The sequence below is a fragment of the Lingula anatina genome, chromosome 8 (genome assembly GCF_051362555.1).
Source record: "Lingula anatina isolate TDL-2025a chromosome 8, LinAna3.0, whole genome shotgun sequence".
NCBI lineage: Eukaryota > Metazoa > Brachiopoda > Lingulata > Lingulida > Lingulidae > Lingula > Lingula anatina.
In genome coordinates this window covers 17,441,231-17,454,965 of record NC_141774.1, presented here as the reverse complement: position 1 = coordinate 17,454,965, position 13,735 = coordinate 17,441,231, and the positions used below count along the sequence as shown (strand labels likewise).

Here is a 13,735-nt window from a genome sequence, read left to right as displayed (position 1 = left end):
TTAAACGTCGATACACAAACACGTATACACAATTGATACTTTCCTCCCTATTTATCATATTGCTATCATTATGATCAGTTGAGCCCATCATGGTTTCTAGGCAGTGGATACAGCCAATGGTTTTTAATGGAAAACAATTGATGGAGAACCCGATACGCGATCGGCATTGGAGATCTGCGTGCTCGCGCCGGTGCACATGTGAAAATTACACCACGTAATGAAAACCACACAGGCATAGCTCACAACCAGGGGCAAAGGGAACCCTTTTTTTAGACCGTGAGAATCCAATTACACCGCAGAATCGGTAAATATATTTTGTAAATAGAAAACTCTTTTTACATGATTAAACACACTGAGCCAGCGGGGTTTTTCTATCCGGTATAAAAATAATTCGCTTTAAAAGGTCATGGATATGTCTCATATAGACGTAGGCGCCGGGATAAAATCAACATGATAATGAAATGATCATCAATTTAACGTAATGGAACTGAAAACGGCGTAAGTAAGTGTCATCCAATGATGTAGTAAAAGATCATAACGCCATCGCATCTGTGTGGGGAGCCTACCGTAGTGTTTATCAGTGTTCCCCAATTGCTATATTCTCCTTTGGGTATATGATTGTACATGAAAACATCGTGAAATATCCTATCCCAATTTTAAGATTTTAACGCTGCCAGATATACCCAGAAGACTCAGGTGAATATAAAAGAATATCCGCCTACTAAAACCCACGGTTCGTGTACAGAGCTCCATTAACATAGCTCTGCGCGGATTGCACGGAGTATACTCGGTGCTATATTCCAAATATTTCTGTATAGGACTTAAAGCGTTAAGCCTGTTAGAAACGGCTCCGAAGCACAGCTGGCTGTGCAAAAATCTTCACTAAATAGAAAACGACTGGTTGAAGAAATCCATTAACGTTTGAGATAGGAGTGGTATTAAGGGGACTGACGGGGGTACCCTTTCAGCGTTTCAATTACTGCCAGGAATGTTTTGATTAGATAGATCGGGTATTTTAGGGAAAAGACATAAAACAAAATCGAAGACAGATATTACACGCACCTGGAGATGGGAAGTTTCCCCAATGTTTCGTGCTGTTATCACGTATCGGTACTTGGTTTAGCAAAAAGCTGGAAACCAAATGCTGCCAAAGAATTAACAACATCTTAGCAAAGTTTTCCTGGATCTGCTTCAGTAATCTTTGCGTTAAAGTGTAATTTGTTGTTGGTTTCAGAACAGGAGTGTTAATATAGAGTCATATCCACAGACTTCATTTCAGCATAAAAGAGGCTATGTTTAGATTCAGAAACGGGAGGTATCAATAGAGAAAACAACTGAATGGCGATGACATCAACAAGGACTTAGATGATGTCAAAGAAAAAAACATAAAACAAAATCGATATTAATGGCGATATTAATTCAACTAATTTTGATTTACTTTAAAGACAAAACCATATTGGACATTTGAGCAGTAATGCGCTCGCGCGCGTGTGTATGTATATACCACTGGTGCATATGTATGATAATGTGGTTATGATATCTTATTTGTAAAGGAAGAAAAATACACACACACAAAAAAAAACAAATAAAATTCTTTTAATGTAAGTTGATAATGTTGATATTATTTCACCCTTTTTATTTCTATAATTTCTATCGAAATAGTCCTGAGCTAGCATGTGAGCTTTCATCCTCATCCGAGGACAGTACTGATATTTAGTATTAGATTATTTATTCAATTGTACAAAATGTAGGTACATACAAATAATATTTATATATATAAAGTAAGCAAAACAGTCATACATATGTTTATGTTTTTGTCGGAGAGTCTATTTCCTCTAAAATTAACTAAATGAATTTCCCTAAATTTAAAAGTAAAACGTTCTTTTCAAGCTGCACATATTTAATTCCAATCATCAGGTAACTCAAGTTGTAGCCAAAAAGTGCGCCTTAAGCTTTGCCGGCAAAAGTCAGTTCGAGCCTAAACCCTCTACACGTCACGGAATCTAGCGTAAGTAAAGCGACTGTTTAGTCTCACTGTTTGTTTTTTTAGATTTAAAAGGTATCCCTCTTAGAGCTATCACTTCAGTCGGAATGGCATGTTGTATTAAGGGCTTTTTCTTCTTCTAAACATTGGGATTTCATCTGGATAAGATGTGCTTATGAGTATGACCAGTGGGTAACCTTTTTAGCTTTTTTTACTCATTGTTTAAAACAGGGCAGCGGAATTTCTTCGTAGTTTAATGGGCAATTCCAATCTTTGCATAAGGTAAAGATTAATAATAATAATAATAATAATAATAATAATAATAATAATAATAATAATAATAATGATAATAATAATAATAATAATAATAGAAATGATGATTAATAAATGAAGGTAACGAACAAATAATCAAACATTTTCAAATATCTATCAATCATTCAATGCCATTCACAAATTCCACATAAACCTTCCCACACGCTGCTGGTCAAAGCAGCATATTCAACATGGCGAAAGCACACAAAATATTCTGAACTGTCTATATTGATAAACCAGCATGTAATTATTTAACTCGGAGGCTAAAATGTACAAAGCTGTTTTTGTCTGACTGCAGAATGGGTTAGAAGCATTTCTAAATGGCGAACTGTGTAATTGTTCGTCCATAATGAATTTGAATGCAACGTCCAGGGTCCATTAAGGCCACTCTCTTAAGTAGCAGCCTTACTATTAATTTGTCAAGCTCTCAGGGTGCACCGCTATAGACCTTAAGTATAAAACCTGATGTGGTAAGGTCCTTAGAAATGGGATGGTCTACAGTACACCTCATATGAACTCTAAAGTATGACGTGTTCTCGTGTAAAACGTCGATATCTCAGGGGGAAGAAATGACTCCTTGTAAAGTGTTTTGAGGACGGATTCAAGGCATTTGGCGAATTTTATAATCGGCTATTAATATAAGACAAAAGTTTATAATATATGATAAATACGGGGGTTCTATAATAAAAAAGGACTGGGTGTGACTGCACCAGACACTATTATGACATATACATTAATTATTTACCATGGTCTGCATATCTTGAGCGCAAAACCAACTGAAACCGTAATATAGACGGATTAATTCTTCTTGAACCAGTTAAGCCTCTGCTAATGAGCTTTTCTTATAGGTAGATAATATCCTATCATGTCATATTGTAGTGGATTGTGTTCCTGCATGTTGTATTGTATTGTATTGTATTGTATTGTATGGTATTGTTCATACACTATTGATTTTTCGTGCAACAAATCTTATGTGTATATCTGATTCATTTTTCACATAAATAAAGATATATCAGTACAATATTTAATATCAATACAATATGAAAGTAATGACCTTGCCTAATATGAATTCAGTATTGTTCATTTTTTATAACTCATTCGAGTGAAAAGACGCATGCGCAGAGGGCACAAAGCCGCGTGTAATACTAGATGAGAAGGCTGGTTAAGTCAATATTCAGGTTCGTTGAGATACGCAAAACAGATTGATAAACATAAAGGACAAGAGACAAGGCGCTATGCAAGCTGTCTAGGACAACAGACCCACACACGTAAACAAATCAAGATAATACATGTAGATAAATCAAATTCTTAAACTTACGAGGTAAAATTCAACGACATATTAACGTTTCATTCTGAATTTTCCACGTTGTTCGAATTCTAGAGTTTCATATATCTAAACTCGTGATTGCAGTTCTACTGGAGATTCACTCTCTTTAATACATTTGCAAAGAGATAACGAATTAATAAGTACCGTATGTTAATGTAAATCATGAGTAATATTTTTCTGTTCAAGAATTAGGACAATCTCAGAAATATTGGAGGAAATACCTTACAATTTTTCATAGCCCTTGACTGGAAGCATTTAATTCATGTATTACATTGAATATTAAAGGGATTACAACTCTTCATATCAGATTCAAAAGTCCACAATAATTACAGTGTAAACAAAAAATAAAAATAACGTAAATTTCATTTTACCACCAAAAAACGGCGGTTATCGTAATAACTCTAAAATCTGTGCTTGCCATTGGACTACTTGGACCTTCAGAGATGGTTTTAGTCCTTAATTTTCGAATAACTTTGAACGTCAAAACGGATTTATATGCCATTGGGAAGTATGGGGATATTGTCGTTTACCCCAGAAAATTCGTTTAATGGCACTTTTCTGCCAAGATGACGAGTTTACATCCCTTTGATATTTATTACTGGGCTTCTACTTTATTCTAGATCTGAAATTTCAGTCGAGGAGATTTCAGTCGGTCTTTAAAGAACCCAAGTATGTACAATGTAACTGCTGGATGGGTCATTTATATAGTATTAAAACCCCGCCTGCATGAAGTATCGTGGTGAATATCGATTCTTAATGGAAAGATCTAAGGTGTAAATATGAAGTATTGCCTTCTATATTACATTAGCTGTATAAACAGGAGCTCCTGGAATCACCCACAATTGTCTTTATTTGCCTAGTTATCTTAAATCCAAGCTGTGGGTATCGACCGCTTAAACATTAGAGAGAGAGAGACCGCAAAGACAATGGAAGAGAGAGAGAGAGTGAGAGAGAGAGAGAGAGAGAGAGAGGGGGGGAGAGAGATGTTTGTTATGATTCAAATGTCTTAGATTTAATGGAACACCGCAGTGCACTGTGCACGCGTGTGTGTGTGTGTGTTTGAGAGAGAGAGAGAGAGAAAAAATGGTTTTTGCTTCAGCAATAATAAAATTGCAAAATAATATAAACAGATCATCAAAGACAGTAGTAACAAACCATACTCGATATAAATATGACTTGTAACTACTGCATTTGATGCAGCGGTTTTCAGGCTCGAAACCTCTCTCTCAACTGCCGTTCAAATATTCCTTTCTGAATTATTTAGAGTATACTTCAGTATATATTCACGGTGACAGAAACCTCCCCTCCGCTACCCAGCACGTAGGGGTCCTCTACCAGCGCACTGTGTAATATCCTATAGCATAAAATCTTTAGTCTGAAATATTTCAATATTTCACGGCAGTAGAATCCGTCAAAGGAGAAAAGTAAAGCCTGGCCATGGACTTGTATTGTTGAAGTATACTCTAAATAATTCAGAAATGAATATTTGAACGGCAGTTGTGAGAGAGATCTCGAGTCTGAAAACCGCCGCATTTCAACCAGCGACATCACAAAACAACAGAGCCCGTATGTGTGATGCATAGGTGATGAGGAAGCGTTTCGGTAACTATCGTTTAATATGAAAATGTATACGGTATCACAAAGGCATAATTGTTGAATGTGGGTAGAACGCTGCGGTGAGGTTAACATTTCGCGTCATTTGCCCTGAGTAGGCCTATCTCGAAAATTAACGATCGATGAGACAATTTGCCATAACGGATTTTCAAGGAAAGCCAACATCTGCTAGCAAAAATGGTCACTGATTGTTAACCAATTACATCGTGCAATTTCTGGCATCTGGCTATTTCACCTCACATATTGTCCACATACAAAGAAGTCATATTATTAACTGACCATTTGCAAAGCAAAACAGTTCCACAGTTTTACTTAGAATGCCTCAAAAAAATGCAGCCGCCGTCGTGCCACGTCAGTTTGTACGTGACAATTGACAGCGGCAAATCACAGGTAACAGTATATATAGACCACATATATAAGTTAATCCACGTTCTTTGTCACATTAATAAAAAACCACTGGACTTAAAGTGTTAAAAAGACGCCAGCCACCGACACCCACCTAAGTTGTCTTCGTATTGTCTTCTTCCTGAGTGTCAGCTCGCTCTGTTACGTGTCGTCTGCTAGCGTAATGAAGTGTCGTCTGCTTCTGTATTAAAGCGCGCCAAGTGACTGACCGCCACGATTCGCACACGACAAGTGCACCGCACTGCAACGCGCTAAATTGATTTGCGATCGATAGATGTTATGAAAATTACAAGGCACCCTTTCAAAGCAAGCCGGCGTTCCCAGGAATCAAGGTGCAGACGCCATCTACTTTAATCAATTTCTCAGAGCCTGAAAGGCGCGATGTGTCGATGAAGTCTCGTTTGTGATACTGCGAAGAGGTCGATCAATTCTGGCATTTGCGTGCTGCCTTTATGCTGATATAAGTCATATAGAAAATTTGTATTGAAAGGTATATTAGTGTGGATAATGTTACTTTTTCTCTGCCTAAAACCGTTTTCTTTTTATGGTGGAAAAGAAATAAAATTTGTCTATTATCCTTTATAGGTATGTTTTAGATATAAAAATGTTTTTGTATTTAATCGATTCTTATCATGCCTTTGATATAACATACTTTTCAAATTCCATTTATTCCTATGTGTATTTTGTTGTGATTTGAAACTTTTTAGTCATTAAGTATAAGTATGACCGATACAAAAAGGTATGATAACAACAACATTTTTAATTAAGAGACGTCTATATGAAGGTTAACTGACATTCGATAAGATAACAAATCCTGGGAAATCTATAGGAATGCATTCAACATTCATGCCATCTAATAATCTGAAATGACATATTACCATCATATTTAATATCAGTATAAGTATTAAAGCAAACCTTATTTCCTCTTAACTCACTAAGCCTCCGCGTCCCTAGGAGTTTCCAACGCAGTAAACGCTGTATTCTAGAGTTAACATAACCCCAGAATGCGTTTATATCAGATTGAATACATCATCTACCGGGCATCGTGTACTCTACCCATTGATATTGACCACGGATAGAAAAACAAACAAATGCTCTGCAGGGTTGGTCATGCACTATCGTTAATTCAAAGCCAGTCTGGTTAGTTTCCCAGTAGCAAGGTTTAGAAAATGGAAGAAAGTGAATGTTCTGAGTCATTCATGTGTGATGTCATATAACAGGAAATAATGAATCTGATACTGCACTTTCGAAGTAATACACCAACCATCCAACGTTGTTATCGGTACCACTAGAAAATGTAAGCCCGTCACCAGAATCTACAGTAATTTCTCTGCTTCTCTACATATCCAGATTGCTAAACATATGTTTTAAGATTTTAATGTGCAAAGACGGTCTATTTTCTCTGGCATTTTGTCGTCTGATGCAGTTAATTAGGACCAAGAGGTGTGTATTTGTGTTTATGGCATTCTTTTTCGTCAGATTTGCTTAATTCTGCAGATTCGCAGACTCTTATTAGGTTGTAAGAGTAAGAGACCTGCCAAACCTTGCCATCAGTTAGATCAGTCTTGAATATTGTTTTCCTTTCCATTTTGGCAACTAGTAGAAAATGTACTTCAAGTTTATAACAATGCAGTTCTTTCACGCTTATAAATTTAATGAAATTCTAAACGTGGACTGTTGTGTACTTTTACACGAACAGTTACATTTGCTTTCGTCAAATTATTGGGAGCAAACAAAATGTTCCAATACATAAAACAAGTAGAGTTTCATTTCCAATTATTTCCCTATTCACCTGGCAAAGTAACTAGAAGCCACAAAGCATATATACCCAAGTCTTCTTTAAAGGCTTAGAAATCAATTCAATTAAACGTTGATGAAAATTAAGTTATGGGGAGAGATGAGAAAGCAAAAAGAACACAACAAGGAGAAGCACCTTGAGAATAATCAATTACATTACATTGTTATACGCGTGGGGCTAAGTTTCAGTCTAAAACAGTTTAAAACAGGACATGCATATCATTGAAAAGCGGGGAAGCTTTGAAGAGTGGTTACAGCGGTGAGTACAGTTAACGTGATAGTGTAACCCCCACAGGTGTGCACTGGCCTCCGCAACGCCAGCAACAGCTTTTAAATGTCAGTTCTTAAAATACTTAAATTGATAGGACCGAACGCAAGTAGAGAAAATAGTACACTACCAGGCTGCTATTGAAGACGTTGATTGCAATTTGTCATACTTTCATACATTGTCATACATTTGACACACATTCAAAAGTTATCAGTTAATTGATGTATGGATTATTTGGTGTGGAAATGAGTGTGTGAAAGAGAGTTCAACAGAGGTGTCACAATTCATGGCAGCAGTTTGACGACTGTTCTAGAGTACCTGTGCCCTTATCTATACTACCTGTGTTCAGTCAGCTGCATCTGTCACCTAACTTGGGCACTGTGAAAAGGTAAGAAAGGGAGAAAGAAAGAAAGAAAGAAGAACCAGACAAACACACATAGCAAAAAGAAACAAACAAGCAAGATATGTTGTACATGTAGTTTAAAGTAATAAAAGTAATACTGATGTATTCATCTTATACACTGTACATAATGTATAGATATATATATAAAACTATCCATCAGAAGCTGGAGTATGAGCAGATATACTACATGCAGAAACCCTCGTAAAAAGAGTGAAGATAAAGCGACCGAGCACAAGTTTGCGTGTAGATGACTATTTGGCAAAACATCAGACAAGGGCAGAGCCTCGCTTTGGACATCCATTAAGCACTTGTTTTATGTTCGGGCCAGGCATGGTGCCTGTTCAACTGGCAGGACCTGGTTGTACTGAACAAGTTATTGGATTTTAAGGCCATGTATAAATGTACTTTAAGACGTCAGGAGGCGAGATACTTGTGTGAAACGCTCTAAGAAAAAGACTTTGATCCGATTTTCGATGCTTACGTGCATTTTCGTCAATGGCAAATGTCAAGTTGAACTCATATGGTCTTTTAAAACGCAGTGGCCTAAAGTCCCTTTTGTTGGAAGTCATATTTTTATGTGGTATGTATGTATGGTTAGCAGAACCTAGGTTCTTGTACATCATTTTTTCTTTTGTAATCGGAAGGGCGGGGGGGGGGGGGGGGGCAGTTAGTGTCCAGAGTCTATAGTGTTTTATCTCATAAAAAAATTGGCAACAGGAAATTAGTACCGTTGTTAAAATTGCGATTCTGACTACCTGAAACTATATGGTGTCGTTTTCTTCAAAAGCGATTCTGGTTACCAGAGAGTATTGAGCATCATTATTTTTTTTCAAAAACTATTACGGCAACAGAAAAGTACCCAGTTGTGTTAGTTTTAAAAAAGAGATTGTGGCAACCAGAAGCTGGTGTAGTTTTTCAAAAGCGATTATGGCAAGAGGAAAGAATGTCGTTTTCAGTAAATGAACCTGGAATCCCGAAACTAGCGTCGTGTTTCAAAAACGATTATGCCGACCAGAAACTAGTGTCATTTTTCATAAATGAGTCTGGCAATAATCCGGATATTATAACAGGAGATCGCCGCTTAAAAGTAACTGCAACGTTAAACAGGCCTCAATGCAGAAACATTTCGTCCGGCCCACCAACTGACACCACTAATGACTTCACCCCCATGTACAATCCCACGCCCACGCCCACACCCCCACCCCCTCCTGTAGCTTCATTTCAAGTTTAGGGCCTGGAGCAAATTAGCATTGTGAAGGCCATATTTACTCTAGACCAAGACCTGAACAGGATCATTAAAACACTCACTCAACGTTATCAGACATAGACAGGGGATGTATTTGTTATTATTATATCCATCCGAACCTCTCCTCCAGCCCCCTTCCATCCCCCCTCCCAATGCTTTCAGAGTTACAATGTAATGAACCGTATCTTTGTCACTTCTCGGTAAAAAATGTGGCTGGGCAACTAAGTGTCTTCATCATGCGTATGGTTGGAAGGTAGACAAGTGAAAGCTCGGATTGTATTTTACAACTGTAATGTAGATCTTCAAAGGTGCATCAATATATATACTTCTATTTTCATTAAGATCTATACGGTGAATTAACATGAATTCTCAAGGTTGACAAGTGAAACACTGATGCGATTTCAGCAATGAGAAACAATATTAAGCGTCTGAAGAGTGAGTGGACTGCTATTAACCGAACCCGCGTGCCACGTTCACCGCCCAGGCTCGGCAAATGAACTGCGTATCAAACCAGTGGCTGCTTTTTCATTTTCGATTTACGAGTATTGGCAAAATCAGCTGTTTCCAAAGATATTGACATCAGCCAATGCCTTTTAATATAATTCAATAAAATGATAGATTTGAATTTCCGGCCTTAGTGAATTAGTTCTCCGGTTTGTGCGATGGCGTATTGGGCGACTACTGTCTTATGTGACAGATATGTCACACGTGTTGATTACTTTTTCTAGACATTAGTTTATAATAATAATAATAATAATAATAATAATAATAATAATAATAATTTGAGCACTAAAGTATATAGGTTACATTTTATAGGCTCTAGGCTCTTTTATAGGCTCTTTTATCGACTATTGTTATTAATTGGTGTTTCGTTTCTTCAAACTTTCAGTGATATATCCATATATCCTAGGTTCTGCTAACCATATATATATATATATATATATATATATATATATATATATATATATATATATATATATATATATGTGTGTGTGTGTGTGTGTAAAGCATATTTCACTTTTTGGATTGAGTTTATGTTGTATAGGAACATGTATATATACTATAACACGGTAGTGTTACAAATTGTAGTAAGAACTTAATTTAAGTTTTAAAAACATTTAAAATTCATTAGTTACAATAAGATTGCAAAAACAACATAAGTCTCATTAGACGTTCATATCTCTTGGTGTCATGTATTAGTATTTAATAAGCACTTCGCTAGTTCGGGAAAATGACCAGTTCCGGTTCGGTCAAAATTAAATATTAAGAATCAAAGAACCGGGCAAATCACACTATTTAAATCGAAGGTCTAGAATCAGTATTTCTAATAATTAGGTAAATGTTGAATCAAAAATGTCCATCCTTGACGTGAGATGTGAACCACCTGTCGCCCTAATTTTGTTATAAAAATGCAGCATTTTGCCGCATTCGGTGTGTTCGGCAAGTGTTCGGCAAGTGTTCGGTAAATGTTCTGCGAGTCGGGAAAGTAGTAGCATAGGAAGGAGTAACTGAGGGAGAGACGTTGTGGTCACATCTTCAACTTGATGTAGTCCGTGTGCGCAGAATAAAATTCCTTTTAGAGGAAAAAGAGAGTTGTTTATAACTTTACAGTGACGCGCTTTTATCACACGTAAAAGCCCCCGTCACAATACACACACTACTGCAACGTGTGTAACTCGGACAATTTTCAAAAAATTCGAAATTTGCTCAATTCAACATTCAATATACTTTCAAAATGCAGAGAGAAGAAGCTTAAATAGCAGAGAATAATCCTGTATATATATATCCCTAGTTAGATCACGCAAAACTGACGTACGCTGTCGGTACGTCATCACAAGCGTGTGAGGCAACTGTGACGCAAAAGTGACGGGAGTCTGAATTACTTTCGACGTGTGTTCCATTCTCTTCGTAAGCGGTGAGTGCGTGTCACGTACGCAGGTAGCAAGACAAACTCAAGTAATGAGTATGATGTCCATGGGAAACGCATCTTGCAATTAGCGTCCCTGCTTGAAAGGCCATCTCACGTGGCTCCTGCCACTCGCAAGGCAGCCCCTTGCTGCCTTTCCTCTACCTCTACGCGACCTCCACGGCCTACACTGCACCCAAAATTCGCATCCTAATCCTAACACGATCCTAAAATACCTTCGTCAGGCTGTCACCGAGGCTTGAGAATTCGACTTTGGCAATGTGCTGTTTTTTTTTCTTTTTTTTTGTAATCCATCGCCTAAAATCAACACAATCTACAAACCTATATGTACAAAGGTGTCGTTTTCAGTTATTCAAGATTCCCCTTATCTATAATTCAATAAACTCCAATCTATGTTTTGTCCGGTTTGCGTTATTGCAAACATGAAGCCCAATACCGATCTATAAGACCTCTGGAGACCCCAGCGTCCCCTTCACTGCTCTGTACATAATACATGCATGCCCCAGTGACCGGGTGAACATGAAAACCGGTCCAACTATTAATACCCAGGCACATTAGCCGTGCCTCCGAGACTTCTGATGTGATTTTAATTAAATTTAGAAATTGTTTTCCCTCTGTGGTAATCAAGGGAGTGATACTTCCCCGTAGGCATCACGCGCGTGCTCGTGACACGCGCGGGGTGAGGCGGACCTCGGGCGGTGAATTCTCCGCAGAGACAGGTGGGGCGGACGCGTTTGTATTTGCCTGAGGGTGGCGTTTCACGTGCGTTAATCACTGATCTCGTCGGTACGCAAGGAAGGGATTTATTAAATGTAATTAAAGGGTGCTGCTGGCCGTGTACATTCACGCGCAGTGGTCGATGGACTCCCTCGCTCATACTTTATTCATTTACTTCTTCGATTTTTTGGCAAGGCTGAATTTAGAAAAGAAAGTACCTCATACCCCAGTATACTGTTGATCAGTAGTTGAACATTACCGGTCCCTCTCTTTTTCTTTCTTACTCTCTCTCTCTTTATCTCTCTCTTTCGGTCTCTCTCTCTCTATTTCCTTCACGCCCGTGCGCGCGCGCGCGCACACACACACACACACATACACAGACACATACACATACAGAGAGAGAGAGAAAGAGAGAGACTCACCAAACACAAAGTCCTTCAACAACCTCACGGGAATGATTTTTATTTATAACAATGTAATAAACTGAACCTCATTTGCTCCAGGATGGCAAACCAAGTCAGCACACCAGCCCCAAATGTGTTTGGTGTGCAACCAACCGATTGCGCCCCCAGAGTCCAGGATGCACGGTAAATCCAATAAAGAGGATCTCGGATTACTGCCAGTGTAGACAGTTCTCAGCCTGGCAGACGGCTGATAATGCGTAATACTAGATATAATTACCTATCAGCAGCTGATGGTTTCTACGAAGGCAGGGGTATTAATTTCTTCCCTTTACCCTTACAAATAAGCACACTCGCACCCCCTCTCTCTCTGAGATAGATGTTTTAATTCTGTCTGTTCGCTTTCCCTTTCTCTCTTTTCCTCCTCTCTCTTTCTCTCTTGTTATTCTCTTCTTAGCAGTTATATCTAGACCGAAAAATATCTAAATATTCTGACTATTATATCATATTTGTAATGAAATAAATGCGCCTTAAAATAATTCATTATTAGTATCTTTTTATACACACGTTACCTCAGAATTACGAAAGCGTTAAAATAAAAAATCTTAAAGCATGGCAGACTGCAAAGTATGTTGCCACAGCGATTCCCTGCACAGCGGGCCATTTATTTATTGTTTATTATAAGCAATAATTAGATTAATTGATTGTTGATGGAAATTTTATTGTACCGCGTATCATAATACGCCAATCCCAAAACGTAATGAATGCAATACCTTAATCAGTCTAGTGCGTATCGATGGAGAAAAAGTGTTTAAATATATTACATTGCAGTGAAGGATTCAGGGAAGTCCTGACCCCCCCCCTTCGATTTCTGAAAAAAAATTACATCAATGGTCCTCTTTTGAAATTAGAGTTTTAACTAGCTAAATCATAGTTCTCACCGTTCGCCCTCTAAAATACCAAAACATTTCGGGCCCCAAGCAATACGTCAAGGCGCGGGGGGGGGGGGGGGGGGGGGGGAGGTCGGCTTCGCATCCGCGGCCCCCCCCTCCCCTTTTCAAATAATCCTAGATCCGCCCCTGCATGGTAGGCCTACATTAGGGTGAGAGAAGGCGTGGTGCAGGTAATTCCAGAACGTCCGAGTGTCTTCTGGTTTTTAACTGGCAGGTCTGGTTTGTATTGCGATAAATAACTGCCATACTAGTATGAACTACATGTATTTCTACTAGACTCGTCAATGACACGGTTTGTTTATCGTCCAGCGGTAAATAAATAAACTACCGTAATTGGTTAACCTGGAGGCCGTTAAGAATCAAAGAGATGAAGCTTGCTTG

At 38.2% G+C, this 13,735-nt stretch overlaps 1 protein-coding gene across 6 annotated transcripts in view; it reads right to left on the bottom strand.

Moving 5' to 3' along the window:
• Window positions 1-5,976, bottom strand: part of LOC106158767 (potassium voltage-gated channel protein Shaw) — a 45,121-nt gene extending 39,145 nt beyond the window's left edge. For 4 of the 6 annotated variants that reach the window (XM_086993963.1, XM_086993965.1, XM_086993964.1 and 1 more), the window contains exon 1: window positions 5,737-5,975. The gene's annotated coding sequence lies outside the window, so the exon portion shown is untranslated. Of the gene's footprint in view, window positions 1-5,736 lie in introns of all 6 variants that reach the window. The other 2 variants (XM_024077631.2, XM_024077630.2) reach the window with 2 other exon arrangements.
• Window positions 5,977-13,735: the final 7,759 nt, after the last annotated feature.